Genomic DNA, 11,407 nt, shown 5'->3' on the forward strand with positions numbered 1-11,407 from the left:
AATAGAGAAGGCAAATAAGCAAAGCAAAGTTAAGCTTTCTGTATAGAGCTGGAGGCTTAACGGTGCAGATTACAACAGCAGGTGATGAGCAACTCTAGCCTCTGCTGTGTAGGCTGTGAAAAATCCTGTTAAACTGCAAAGGCGTTTTAGCTACAGCTCCACATTTTGGAAATGATTGAGCTGAAATCTAAGGGAGTGACAGCAGCCAGAGACCAACAGGCATCTCGCTGGTGGCCAAGAGGGTTCTGGGGGCTGAGCAGAGCAAGGGGTGCACGGGTTTGGCACCCTGGGGGCTTCTCGTGCACCCTAGACCTTTTCTGTGGTGATTAATGTAGAGAAAACAGGGCAGGATGAACGCACGATGAGAAACGGCACAGCCTAAGTAATGACACCAGCGAGCAGCCCCAGTGTAGGAGCAGGAGCGTCTTGGGGCAAGCTCAAGGAAAGGTCAAGAGCTTTATTTATTGCACTAAATAATTGATGGCGCGCCCATCTTCAAAGGCACCGGCGCAGAGCACAAAAACAAAAGCAGAGGGACCCACAGCGTGGGGCAGCTCTAGGATGCCGTGTTGGTAGCTCTGCTTTGGTCCCACATCCTCAGCATCTGCCCCACCCGCCAGCGATGGTGACAGATGCCAGCAAAGTTCCTGGCCATTAGCTGCTGATAAGAAACTAATTAGCTCATTAGCTAATATCTGATCTTTCGGACTGAATTCTGTCGGCTGTCTGATTTCAGCCCACATGTGCGCAGCCCAAGTCAGTGCCACACTGCCACCGGCTCCTGGGGAGGGGATGAGGTGCAATTCCCAAACTCCAACCAGCAGTATGACTGGTGTCAGCCCTGTTGCTGCTCCCCACAGAGGCAGATGGCTCTCCCAGGTCCATCTCTGCTAAGTGGGGCTGGTGGCACACACCTCACACCCATACACTTGGGAACTCCTTGCTTTGCTTGTGTTCTCCTTGCAGCATCACAGCCAGATCCGTGCTTGCAGCCCTCTTTCCATCATGTTTGTTCTTCCCCGGGAAGGCACTGAGCCCCCCAGGGATAAGCAGTACCTGTTGCTGCTCTGTCACAAGTGTTCCATTCCTAGTCTCCTGATAAAGAAGAAAGAGAAGCGTTCCCATGCTACACAGGATATCCCTGGGGTTGCCCATGCTGCACTTAAATCCTCTGGCTCCTTTTGTGCAGACGTGAAGGCAGCGTTTACCCCTTGCTGAAGGCAAACCTGCTGGAGGTGAGTTGCCAAGGCCAGCTGCAGGGGGCCCAGGCATCTCCATCCCCCCATATCAAGGCACAATTTGGGGTGGAGGGAGTAGGGATGTTCCCCAATGCAGATGCATGGGATGAGCATTAGCAACACAGCCAAACTTCTCCAGCTTACCCAGAGTGAACCCGCGATCCTCGAGAGGTTTGTCCTTCACTAGAAATTAGTGACAAGTTTCCAGCGCTTTCCTCCGCCATCTGCCCCAGCTTTAGTTGAAATGCAACATTTTACTCCAGCAATCAGTAGGTAATCTTGTCAGCATTGCTTAGAGAAGCTGGGTCTGTCCTGCCCATCTGATGCACTGTGCAACAGAGGGAAAATCATGGGTTCCTCTTGAAAGGAGGGAAAAAATTAAGGTTGACTTTGGCACAGGAAAACAAGCAATCCGGAGATGACAACGTGCCACAGGAGCTTAAAATAAGCATCAGCTAATTCAAACAAAAACAAATCTGCATTGAAAATAGACTCTTCCCCAGACCACATCCCCACTTTAAAGTGTCTTTGAATCCTCCCAGGCACATTTAGAACATACTCCCCCTTCACGCTCTCTCACTCACTTTGTTTTGCTGTTTTGTAGCCGGCAAATGAGGGCTGAAGTTTGAAATGATGTTTCCTTATTAGCTCTCATGCAGATGCCAGTACAACGCTGTGCCCACGGCTGCTGGTGCTGGCACTGTGTGCTGTGCTGAGCCAGCCCAGGGGAGCAACCCCCAGTGTCTCCTGCACACAGCAGGCAGGAGAGCACAGGGGGGGCATAAAAGGGCATAAAAATAACTGCTTTTGTATTTTTTCTAATAGTATTAAAAGAAAAAAAAAGCTTGGGGTACAGTATGGGCTACGAGCCTGAAGGGCAGAGCTGCCCCCAGCCCTCCAATCCCACACCAACCCACCTCCTCCAGCTGCCACTGGCAGGCTTGGAAACATGGCTTCCCCAGCACCAGTGGGAAAGAAGAGATCAATAAAATCACAAGGTCATCCATTGGCATCTGCTGGCAGGCTTGGAAATCACTACACTTCACCCATAGATGGAAAGACCAGAGCTTACTAGTTGGCAGGGCTGCAGTTTACGGGTGGATGGGGAGGGTCTGCAAAGAGCCAGCTTCTGGGGCAGCGGGTTTGGGCCTGCCCCAGGCATGAAGCATTGCCCTGGGTGAGGGGATGGGATACAGGGAGCAGGGGATGCTGCACACACCCACCAGCCCCTGCCTGCTGCCGCGCACCCTCCTCTCTGCTGTCCAAGCAGAGCATCGCACCAACTCCACTAATTAAAAGAAAAGCAGGAGGAAGGGAGGAAAAAAGATCACCGGGCGAGTCCCCAGGAGGCAGGCTGTCTCCTGCACATGCCAATCCCCTTCAGACGTCTCTCAGATCTCCGCCGCCGATACCACCTCCTCGCTCCTGCTCTCCTCTGCATGCCACGCCGGAGCCAGCATTGATAATTAATAAATCTTGCAGAGGGGAGTGGAAGAGGCTGTCGGATGTGCAGGCAGAGCAGGCGCTGCTGGAATTGATTACGGTGGAGGTTGAATTGCTGCCTCTAATTAATGCATTGTTCGTTAGGCGCGGCGGTGTTATGGGTTATGGATGGGGCTCCCCAGTCTGCCCTCATAACCCTGAGCTCACAGAGTGGTGCTGGGGGCAGATGTGCAGGGTTCAGTTGGATGTAGATAGACACATGCACAGGGTTTAATCAATGGGGCAGCACTTTCCACAGAAGGAAATGTGGAGGAAGATTTTCCAGCCCTGATAATGTGCGCAGAAGGGCTGAAACCCTTTCTTGGTGAGTGGGGAATTTCACCATCATGCTTCCCCCGGAACTCATTTAGTGTTGAAATGACATGAGTTGGATAGCACCAGCTTGTTGTAGAATCATTAAGGCTGGAAAAGACTTCTAAGAACAGCAAGTCATCCACCCACCCCCACCATCCCATGTCCCTCAGTGTCCCATCTACAAGGTCCTTGAACACCTTCAGATCATAGAGGCTGCAGATAATAGTACTTTGAAGCCAGGAGAATCAGAAGGGCCATGCAGCAAGGAACTTGCAACCTCCAAACATGGAGACAAGAGAAAAAGCACCAACAGAACTCCTCACAGTGACCTTGTTCAGGTTGCAGCTCTGGGCAGAAAACTCTGCTTCTTGCCCAGCCCCATCTGCACAAAGATCCCATGAACGTGCAGGTGGGAACTCCAATCCCACAGGTAGCAGCCATAGGGCAGGCACTGCCCCTCGATGCTCATTGAGCCTTCGGTTTTGGGGCAGATTATGAATTGTTTGATATAGAATTTCAAATGATCACTTAAGTAGCTAATTAGCTCATAACAACTTTGAGCAACCTGGGTGTAGTGTGTATTTAAGTGTTTAATGCCTTTTTTTCTCCCCCCCCTCTCTTCCTTTCTAATTGGCATTTAATTAAAAGAATAAATAAAAAAGAAAAGCAGCTTTGCCTGGGCTGTTCGGGTTTAAATATTAAACAGTCTGCTGCTCCTCGAGGAGTGCATCGCCTTGATTGGGAATCGGCATTGAAGGCAAAGGGCTCGGGGCTCTGCCCCTTCCCAAGGAGCCAGGAAGCACAGCACGGAGCAGTGCCATCTCAGCACCAAAACATCCACTACTTCCACGCAGTTTAAACCTGCCCAGCGCTCAGCTTGGCTAAAATCTCCCTTCTGCATTTTAAGTCATTAGCAAGTTGGCCTCCAATGATGCCTTCTCTTTGATGGCTTGGGATTTGCACAGCTCTCAAAGCATGGCTATCCATATGGGGCTGGTGGGGGGGTCTGGGCCCCCACAGAGAGAAGCAGCAGCAGCAGCAGATTTGAGGCCTGGTGCTCACCTTGCAGCTTCTTTCCTCAGCACATTTCCCAACCTTGGCACAGCTCCCTTGGCTTCCCCCACTGAGAGCAGCCTCTGTGCCCCTGCAAAGCCCGAGAGGGGATACTCTGGAAGGAAATGTCCATTAGCAGAGCACTCGATAACTTCTGCTTTCTGATTTATGGCAGTCACTAATGTCTGAAAATCATCTAGTGCTCTGGCTTCCTCTCTTGGCAAGAGGTGCCAGAGCAGGCTGGCCTGCCAGATTAAGTTATAACAGCTTCAGGAAGGCTCTGATGTCTCTACTCAGACATCCAACGCTGACTGAGGACCAGTCAGTCCAGAGGAGCTGCTGAACAAAGCAGCGCTTTCAAAGCCATTCTCTCCAGAGGTGCCACGATAAAGGAGGACGGCGATCCCCTACACCACATCCCCTGCTGGGTGCTGGGCTGGTGGCTGCAGGTCCAAGGCCACCGCTGTCCCCTCGCAATGGGGAACATCACATCCCCATCCTCAGCATCCCCAGGGAACATGGAAACGGGAGAGGAAAACCCTCACTGTGCCTGTGGCAAACAGTCACTGTGAAAAGTTGGTGTCCAGAAGAGTAACTTCCCCTGCTCGTTTGAATTTGGGTGGATCTGATGCAAAACACACCAAAAGTGCATGCCTGTGAATACCAAGCATGTTAATAGGTTAAAGTAAATCCAAAGTAACATTTGAAAGCTGGAAGATGAAAGTAGATCACAGGCCAAAGATCAAACAATCTAGAACCACTTCTAAGCCTTTTAGTGGTGCAGATTATTAGCATTTGAAAGCGAAGAGCATTAGTGAGAGAAGAGGATGGGGGGGAGCAGAAAAGAATTGCTGTTGTGCAGATAAAAAGTGAAGTAAGTGACAGTGGAAGAGGAGGAATGAAAATTATCTGGCTTGTTGGGCAGGGCACAAAAGGATGCAGGCACAGCTGGAGGAACCACCAGCAGGCTGCAGACTGCAGGAGCTGCCTCTGCTGCATTGGTCTCTCCAAAAAGTGCTGATGGTTTCCATCAAGCAGCTGCTGTGGCAAAGGCTGGGAGCCATCAGCTGTGGGAATGCCATCACTGCAGTGCCATGAGCTGTGCATTGGGGTGCACAGCCCCTCCTGGCCCACAGCATCCCTGCTGCCCAGTGCTGCTTTAGATCCAGAGGTGATTGAATGCAATTAGATCCACAAGTGCACGGGCGCATGGTTCACATCTCTTTCAACCACGTGCCTCTGTTCCAGGGTTGCCAAAACCCTCCTTACCCACACGGTGTGGGGTTCTGTTAATTGATGTTTGCAGAAGCTCTCGCCGGTATTGTCCTGTGTGTATTCTTTTTGTTACCGGGGCACTGGGATGAAAACTGCCACCACAAAGGAGCTCTCAGCAGGTCCCCAGGCAGAGCACAGGGTGGGTGCAGCAGGACGGGGCTGGTGGCAGACACTCATCTCATCCCCCCCCCACTGCTCTGCTGCTACACAGAGCCCAGCACCTTTGTTTATCTCAGGTGCTCCTCTGTGTGGCTGCAATTGCAAGCAGCAAATTATGAGAAAGGAGAGAGGGAGGCGAGTGGCTGCCATCCCTATTATATGCAGCCTCGGCTGTAATAAACACTGAAGTCGACTATTCCCAGAGGGAGTTGCTAATATAGGAGATTGATTCACTGCAGTGTAACCCCCCAAGGGCTTTACACACAACTCTGACTAAACTTCCCATAAAATCAATCCAGCCTTTTCACCACTTTTGACAGGGTGTTCTAATATTAATCCACTCTCCTTGTCAGTCAGCTCTGCTAACAAAGGCTTTAATGATCTTTAACCAGGCGTAATAAATACGACATAGGTAAGTGGAGAATTCCTGGATCCCTCCAGAAGAAAAAATAAAAAAAAAAATCTTTTCTGTAGGCAAAGGGCTTGCATTAGTGCTGATAGTAATAAAGAATAATAAAATAATAATAATAATGACAGAGCAAACAGCTTCCAAGGGAAGGCTGCATGGTGCACCTTGGCCGCTCTGGGAGCGCACACAGAACAAGGAGTGGGTGCGATGCGATGGGTGCAAGATGCCAATGCCCAACCAAGTGAAAGACAGTGCCCAGGAGGCAAGTGAGCCTGATGAGCCCCGGCTACGCTGCCCGCCTCAGCTAGCCTCAGGCACCCGCAGCAAACAGAGTTTTGTTGGAAGAAATGTAAAGCACCTGGCCCCTGTGATTAAGCCCAGCACAGACTATTCCCTTTCTCCCGCATCATTTCCACATCTCTGCTTCTGACTCACCGCTGACTTATTCTCCCTGACAGTTAGACAGACAGGAGCCCACCTCGGATTGTTCGCACTGTAATTAGGAAAGTCCTTCGCTTCCGAAATGCGTGCAGGGCAGGCTCTGAGTGCTCGACAGGATGGAAACACGGCGAGAAACACACGGAGCTGCAGAACCTGCATGAAAGCACAGAGTCAGAGTAGGTGTAGAGCAAGACTCAGGGTGGTTGGGAGCTTGAGCACACCTCCAGACCACGCTGCAGGGCAGCAGCGTCTGCATATCCTCCTCCAGTAGCAAAAGCGCGGGGATGGAGTCTGGGATGCATCGCTGTGGCTTCACTTCTCTTTTCTGCTGCACCCTAAGGGCACAGAGCCATGGGCACCTCTCATTTCACAGAACCATAGAATCATTTGAGCTGGAAGGGGCCCTTAAGGGTCATTTAGTCCAACTCCCCTGTGATGATCAGGGACTTTTCCCCCCCACTCAAACCAACTCTCTCCCCCTGCCATGAGGGGATTCCCAGTAGACCTCACTGGGAGGTGCTAGGTGGGTCTTACAGACAAAGTAGAGACCACAGGGAAATTTTTATAAAGCAAAAATGGGTATTTCACACCTGCTCTTCCCTCATGCAGCCTCCCTTTGCAGACCCAATCCACAGTGCCACATTGCAACAGCTGCCCTAAACTCAGAGACGTATAAACACAAACATTGCTTTGGACAGGGGCCACAACCAGGCTAATTTCAACCTGGACAACATTCGTTTGCTCTGGAAGAAACAGTCGCTTGTCATTGAGCAGCAAGTTAATAGCAGGTGAAACACACGTAGCTTGTCAACACGCTCGTGCTGCCATGATGAGGCTGAAGGAACTTGCTCATCCTCTTCCTCAAACCATCCCAGTTTGTGCCTGAGAGACAACAGAAATCAGAAGAGAGAACTTAAAGAAATATTATCTGGATTGATCCAGCAGTTAACAAGTCCAAAAAAAAAAAAAATCTATGGGATCCTTCATGGTGCTTAATTATATGGCAAATGGAATTGGAAATACTTACACAAATTTAATGTCATGTAGGCATCATCAGGAAATCCCAGGGACATTTCCTAAGGATCGCCTTAGTGTCTTTTGCAGGAAAGGGAGATCCTGGGTGAGTATTACACTACCCATAATATTATAAATCTAATGGTTTGCTTTGCTTCGCCCCTCAACAGAACTCTTAATTATGTATCTTGCAAATGTGCTTGGAAAATGGATTAGCTACACCAGCTGTTTGCTACCATGGCAGAGTCTTTTCCGAAGCGTTTGTAGTGGCTCCAAAGTATTATCCACGTCCCCTGCTCTGGCAGCACAAGCATGTGATGAGGAAGGACCCGCTTTGGTTGGACGTGTGGATTAGCTCGGGCTTTGTAGAACCAGACGCAAGGTGTTTTGCTGGAATCAGTCACAGCTGTCTCTGCTCGCGAGGCAGGAATCGGGATAATTTGTGCAAGGTTGGTTTGCTTGGGGTGTGTGTGCTTTGCAGCTGGATGGTGGGAGAGAATAGAGAAGAATTTCAAAAACAAACAAACCACCACATTGAAGGGATTTAGCTCATGAGCAGTAGCCACAAGGAGGTGCAGAGGGGCATGAGGAGGGAGCAGGCAGCCACTTGGCGCTGGGCTTAGCGAGGGCACAAGAGTCAGAAGAAAAACAACAGTCTTGCAGCAATTTGGAGGCTGTGATGGCCATTGGGCTGCTCCATCGCCTACCACAGCCCATCTGAGCCAGGAGGGGGTTTCACAGCATCCCAAGGGGATGCTGACAAGGGCAGGGTAGCAGGTGGCTTTGCCAGCGTTGCACTCTGCTCATCTCACTGTTTCAGGCCCCCTGTAGGGAAAGGGCAATGAGTACCATAGCACTGCTCATTCCAAGTCCCAACTTGAGGAGAGGCTGGGGAGCCCTCAGCCAACACAAGTGATCAAAGAGGATCATGTATTATTTATAAGCGAAGGAGCCAAATTTTTGTTCTGTGTTTACACAGTGCTTGGCATAATAATGTCCTCACGCAACCAGATCCCTGCCTGGGACCAGGCATCCAGAGCAGCCTGCAGGCACGATGCTCCAGGAGTCGGACAGAGTATCACCATACTGAGAGGGGTGGCAAATCCATGGCAGCTGCCAGCGTCCCTCACTGCCTTGGCTCCTTCCCATATTCATCTCCAATGCAGACAAGGAGCCATCCTTTAAATAAGCTCCCGAGGACACCCATTAATAAAATGCTACTTATCTCTGCGTGCTCTGAAATAGCTAGGTGGGCAGTGCACTGTAATGGAACTTTTAGCTCAAGTAGCAATGACTTTGACCGTGCAAAATTACACTCTATTCTGGCCAAATTAACTAGGTAATGCCTTGCATTAGTGTAAAATCCTCCATCAAACCATGAAGGCTGCCGTTAAAAACACTCAAGGCCAAAAAAATATGGTGGTGGGGGGAAGCACTCAGCTCAGTTAACAACCCGAGAGGACGATTTTCCACCTGGCGCTGCCCTCTGCATGTGGGCGAGGTGGGGACAGGCAGGGAGGAAATGCAAATACCTTTGCTGGGTTGTAGCAGAGGCTGCTGGAGGTGGGGTGGGATGGGAAGCATGGAGCCAAGGCACTGCCCAGACCCCCAGGCACCAGCAGGGTCCCCTGCACACCTCCACCCCGCTGCAGCTCATAGCCTCCCTCTGCAGCTACACACATTGGCTGCATGCATTAACATTTCCTTAATTCTAACGGTGCTCCTGCATCACACTGAGTCACAGCTCACGTCACAGTCACAGCAGGCACGTTCAGAAACGCCATTTCTGCTTTGCTTCCATACCTGGAGGAGCTGCTTAGCCATCCCGGTGTCAGCACCGCATGCCCACCCAATCCACAGCTCTGCTCCCTGTATGCCTCCACACCTAGCAAGAATCCCTCTGCACATGGCAATGGACTTGGTGACAGCCCAGGTACCCCAGTGGAGGCACTTTTAGCACTCCCCACCATTATGTTTCATGGCCTCGAATTCTTTCTGCTGTAATTCCCCCACGTGGGAAGGGAGACGCTGCCTGTTCTCATGGCTGCGCTGCTTTATACGTGCAGCACTATTTCTCTTTTTCCTTTTTTCGTGTTACTTCAGCAGACCAGACTGAGGGAGCTGTCTACTAATAGGTGATCCAGGCAACTCGAACAGCTCAAGCAGAATACCTGGAAGAAACTAAAGGACCTCTGACGGAACAGCACAGCCATCAGATGTGGCTTAATGAGAACACGACTTTCCTATTAGCGCTCCCCCTCCACGTGACATGGGCAAAGGGAAAGGGAAGAAGCTGCCAAAGAGCTTATTTGTTTTGCAATTACGGATGAAATAAAAAATTACTTGGTCTAATTAGGGCTCTTTTAGTAAGAGAACCATGCAAAATAATCTCCATTTCATTATCAATGCCAACGCAATTCTCTCTTGCGCTTTATATGTTTAAGTGAAAATGTGGAAGGTCAATTTGCTATGTAAATTTTCGCAAATTTGGCTAAACTAAAACGATTACACTAATGCGTATGCAAATTAGCTTAATTGATAACGACTTCTCTTGGTAACTTTAAAGAACGGGGGGGATTATTCCAATTGTGACAATCCTCTAAAGTGTTTCTTTGCCCAATAAAGAAACGGTATCTTGACAAATTGAAGAGAATATAATGAAATCAGATTAATTAATGCTATGACCAATTAGCACAAGCAAAGAGAAGAGATTTACAGAAGCAAAATTCACTAGAGAAGACTACAGGAATTCATCATCTTTCACACAGACGTTTATACACCTTAATATTCTTCAGAGCACAGAGGATTTCTTTGCTTACACAAGCAGTTTGCTGTTAAAATAGTTATTTTTGCTCAATAGAAGGAAGTGAAATAAATCCAAAAGCAAAAACCTGTCTTATGCTTGGAGCAAGAGCTGGGTCCTTGCCCCACCTGACTGAGGCTGTTATCCATCAGCACTCACATACACATCTCCAGCAGTACCCATTTCCTCCAAAATCCTGCAAATGTCAGCCTCTCCACCAAGGTTTTACAGAAAAAGGAAAAGCCCTGGCCCAGCAGCAGGGGAATAATCAGCAGGTGCTCTCCCATTTCAGAGTTCTCCTGGAGATTCTCAGCACAGCCTATGGACCTGACCCTGCTCAGCCATGCCAGACTGTCTCAGAGAACATTAACTACACCAAGCAGAAAGCGACAACTCAAAACTCCCCCTACTACCACAATAAAACTAGTGTGAAGTAATAAAAATAATTACTAGCAGCACTGTATGTAATATCCTTCTGTGCCATCTCTCTCCTGTTGGCAATAAAGCTACCTAGCGAATTAAGTATAAGGGAGGGACCATTTATTTACCTTGTAATTAGACCATGCTGGAAAACGCTTCGTATGAAGTGTCACGTGGACAGGTATAAATTAAGGATGTCAGCGTGCAGCAATGTCCCCGTGAAGTGCATGGGATGGGGTGTCAACCAGAGGTGGGTCCTGAGCTGCTTCATCCTCAGCACTGCAGCACATCACTGGGACAACATTTCTCCTTGTGAATTGGCAGTTTTTCCCACCTTATGAAAAGGAAAGCAAGCCAGAGAGCAAACAAAATAGGGGGCATGGATGGGCATGATGCTTCTTAAATGAAAGCAGGAGGGGGAAGGAGATAAACCTCTCGGTTTTTTGATGCTGGGGGTCCGAGTCCCCCAAATGATGAGCTGCATGATATAGGCCTTGGCCTCCCCAAACGAGGATAGCTCCTGGAACACCAGCTGCAAGGTGCCCACCTGGAGACCTGACTGCCTTCTCCCAAATAACTGAGTTGGTAGAGGGCAGGCAGCCAGGACAGCATGCGTGATGGAGTGCTGCAGGGCCACGAGTTTTCTGATGCCATTATCTGAGTTCTTCATATAGCTGAACTACTGAATAAGCACTATTGCTGGCTTTATGGCATCGCTCTGCTCAAGTTCACATCTGCAATGCATTACCTCACCTCAGCCATTCAGAGATGAGAGGGGGGAAAAAAAGGTCATTCTCT

General features: G+C 49.5%; 1 long non-coding RNA gene across 3 annotated transcripts in view; it reads right to left on the reverse strand.

Moving 5' to 3' along the window:
• Nucleotides 1-2,088: 2,088 nt before the first annotated feature.
• The window catches only part of LOC109371022, a 12,863-nt gene continuing 3,544 nt past the window's right edge, over nt 2,089-11,407 (reverse strand). Inside the window, exons 2-6 of one of the 3 annotated variants that reach the window (XR_004162031.1) lie at nt 10,738-10,943; nt 7,096-7,254; nt 6,594-6,707; nt 6,367-6,525; nt 2,089-4,742 (exon numbers count right to left, since the gene is read on the reverse strand). This is a non-coding gene — a long non-coding RNA (uncharacterized LOC109371022). Of the gene's footprint in view, nt 4,743-6,366; nt 6,526-6,593; nt 7,255-10,737; nt 10,944-11,407 lie in introns of all 3 variants that reach the window. The other 2 variants (XR_004162030.1, XR_004162032.1) reach the window with 2 other exon arrangements.

Source organism: Meleagris gallopavo, chromosome 26 (assembly GCF_000146605.3).
Source record: "Meleagris gallopavo isolate NT-WF06-2002-E0010 breed Aviagen turkey brand Nicholas breeding stock chromosome 26, Turkey_5.1, whole genome shotgun sequence".
In the NCBI taxonomy this organism is placed as follows: domain Eukaryota; kingdom Metazoa; phylum Chordata; class Aves; order Galliformes; family Phasianidae; genus Meleagris; species Meleagris gallopavo.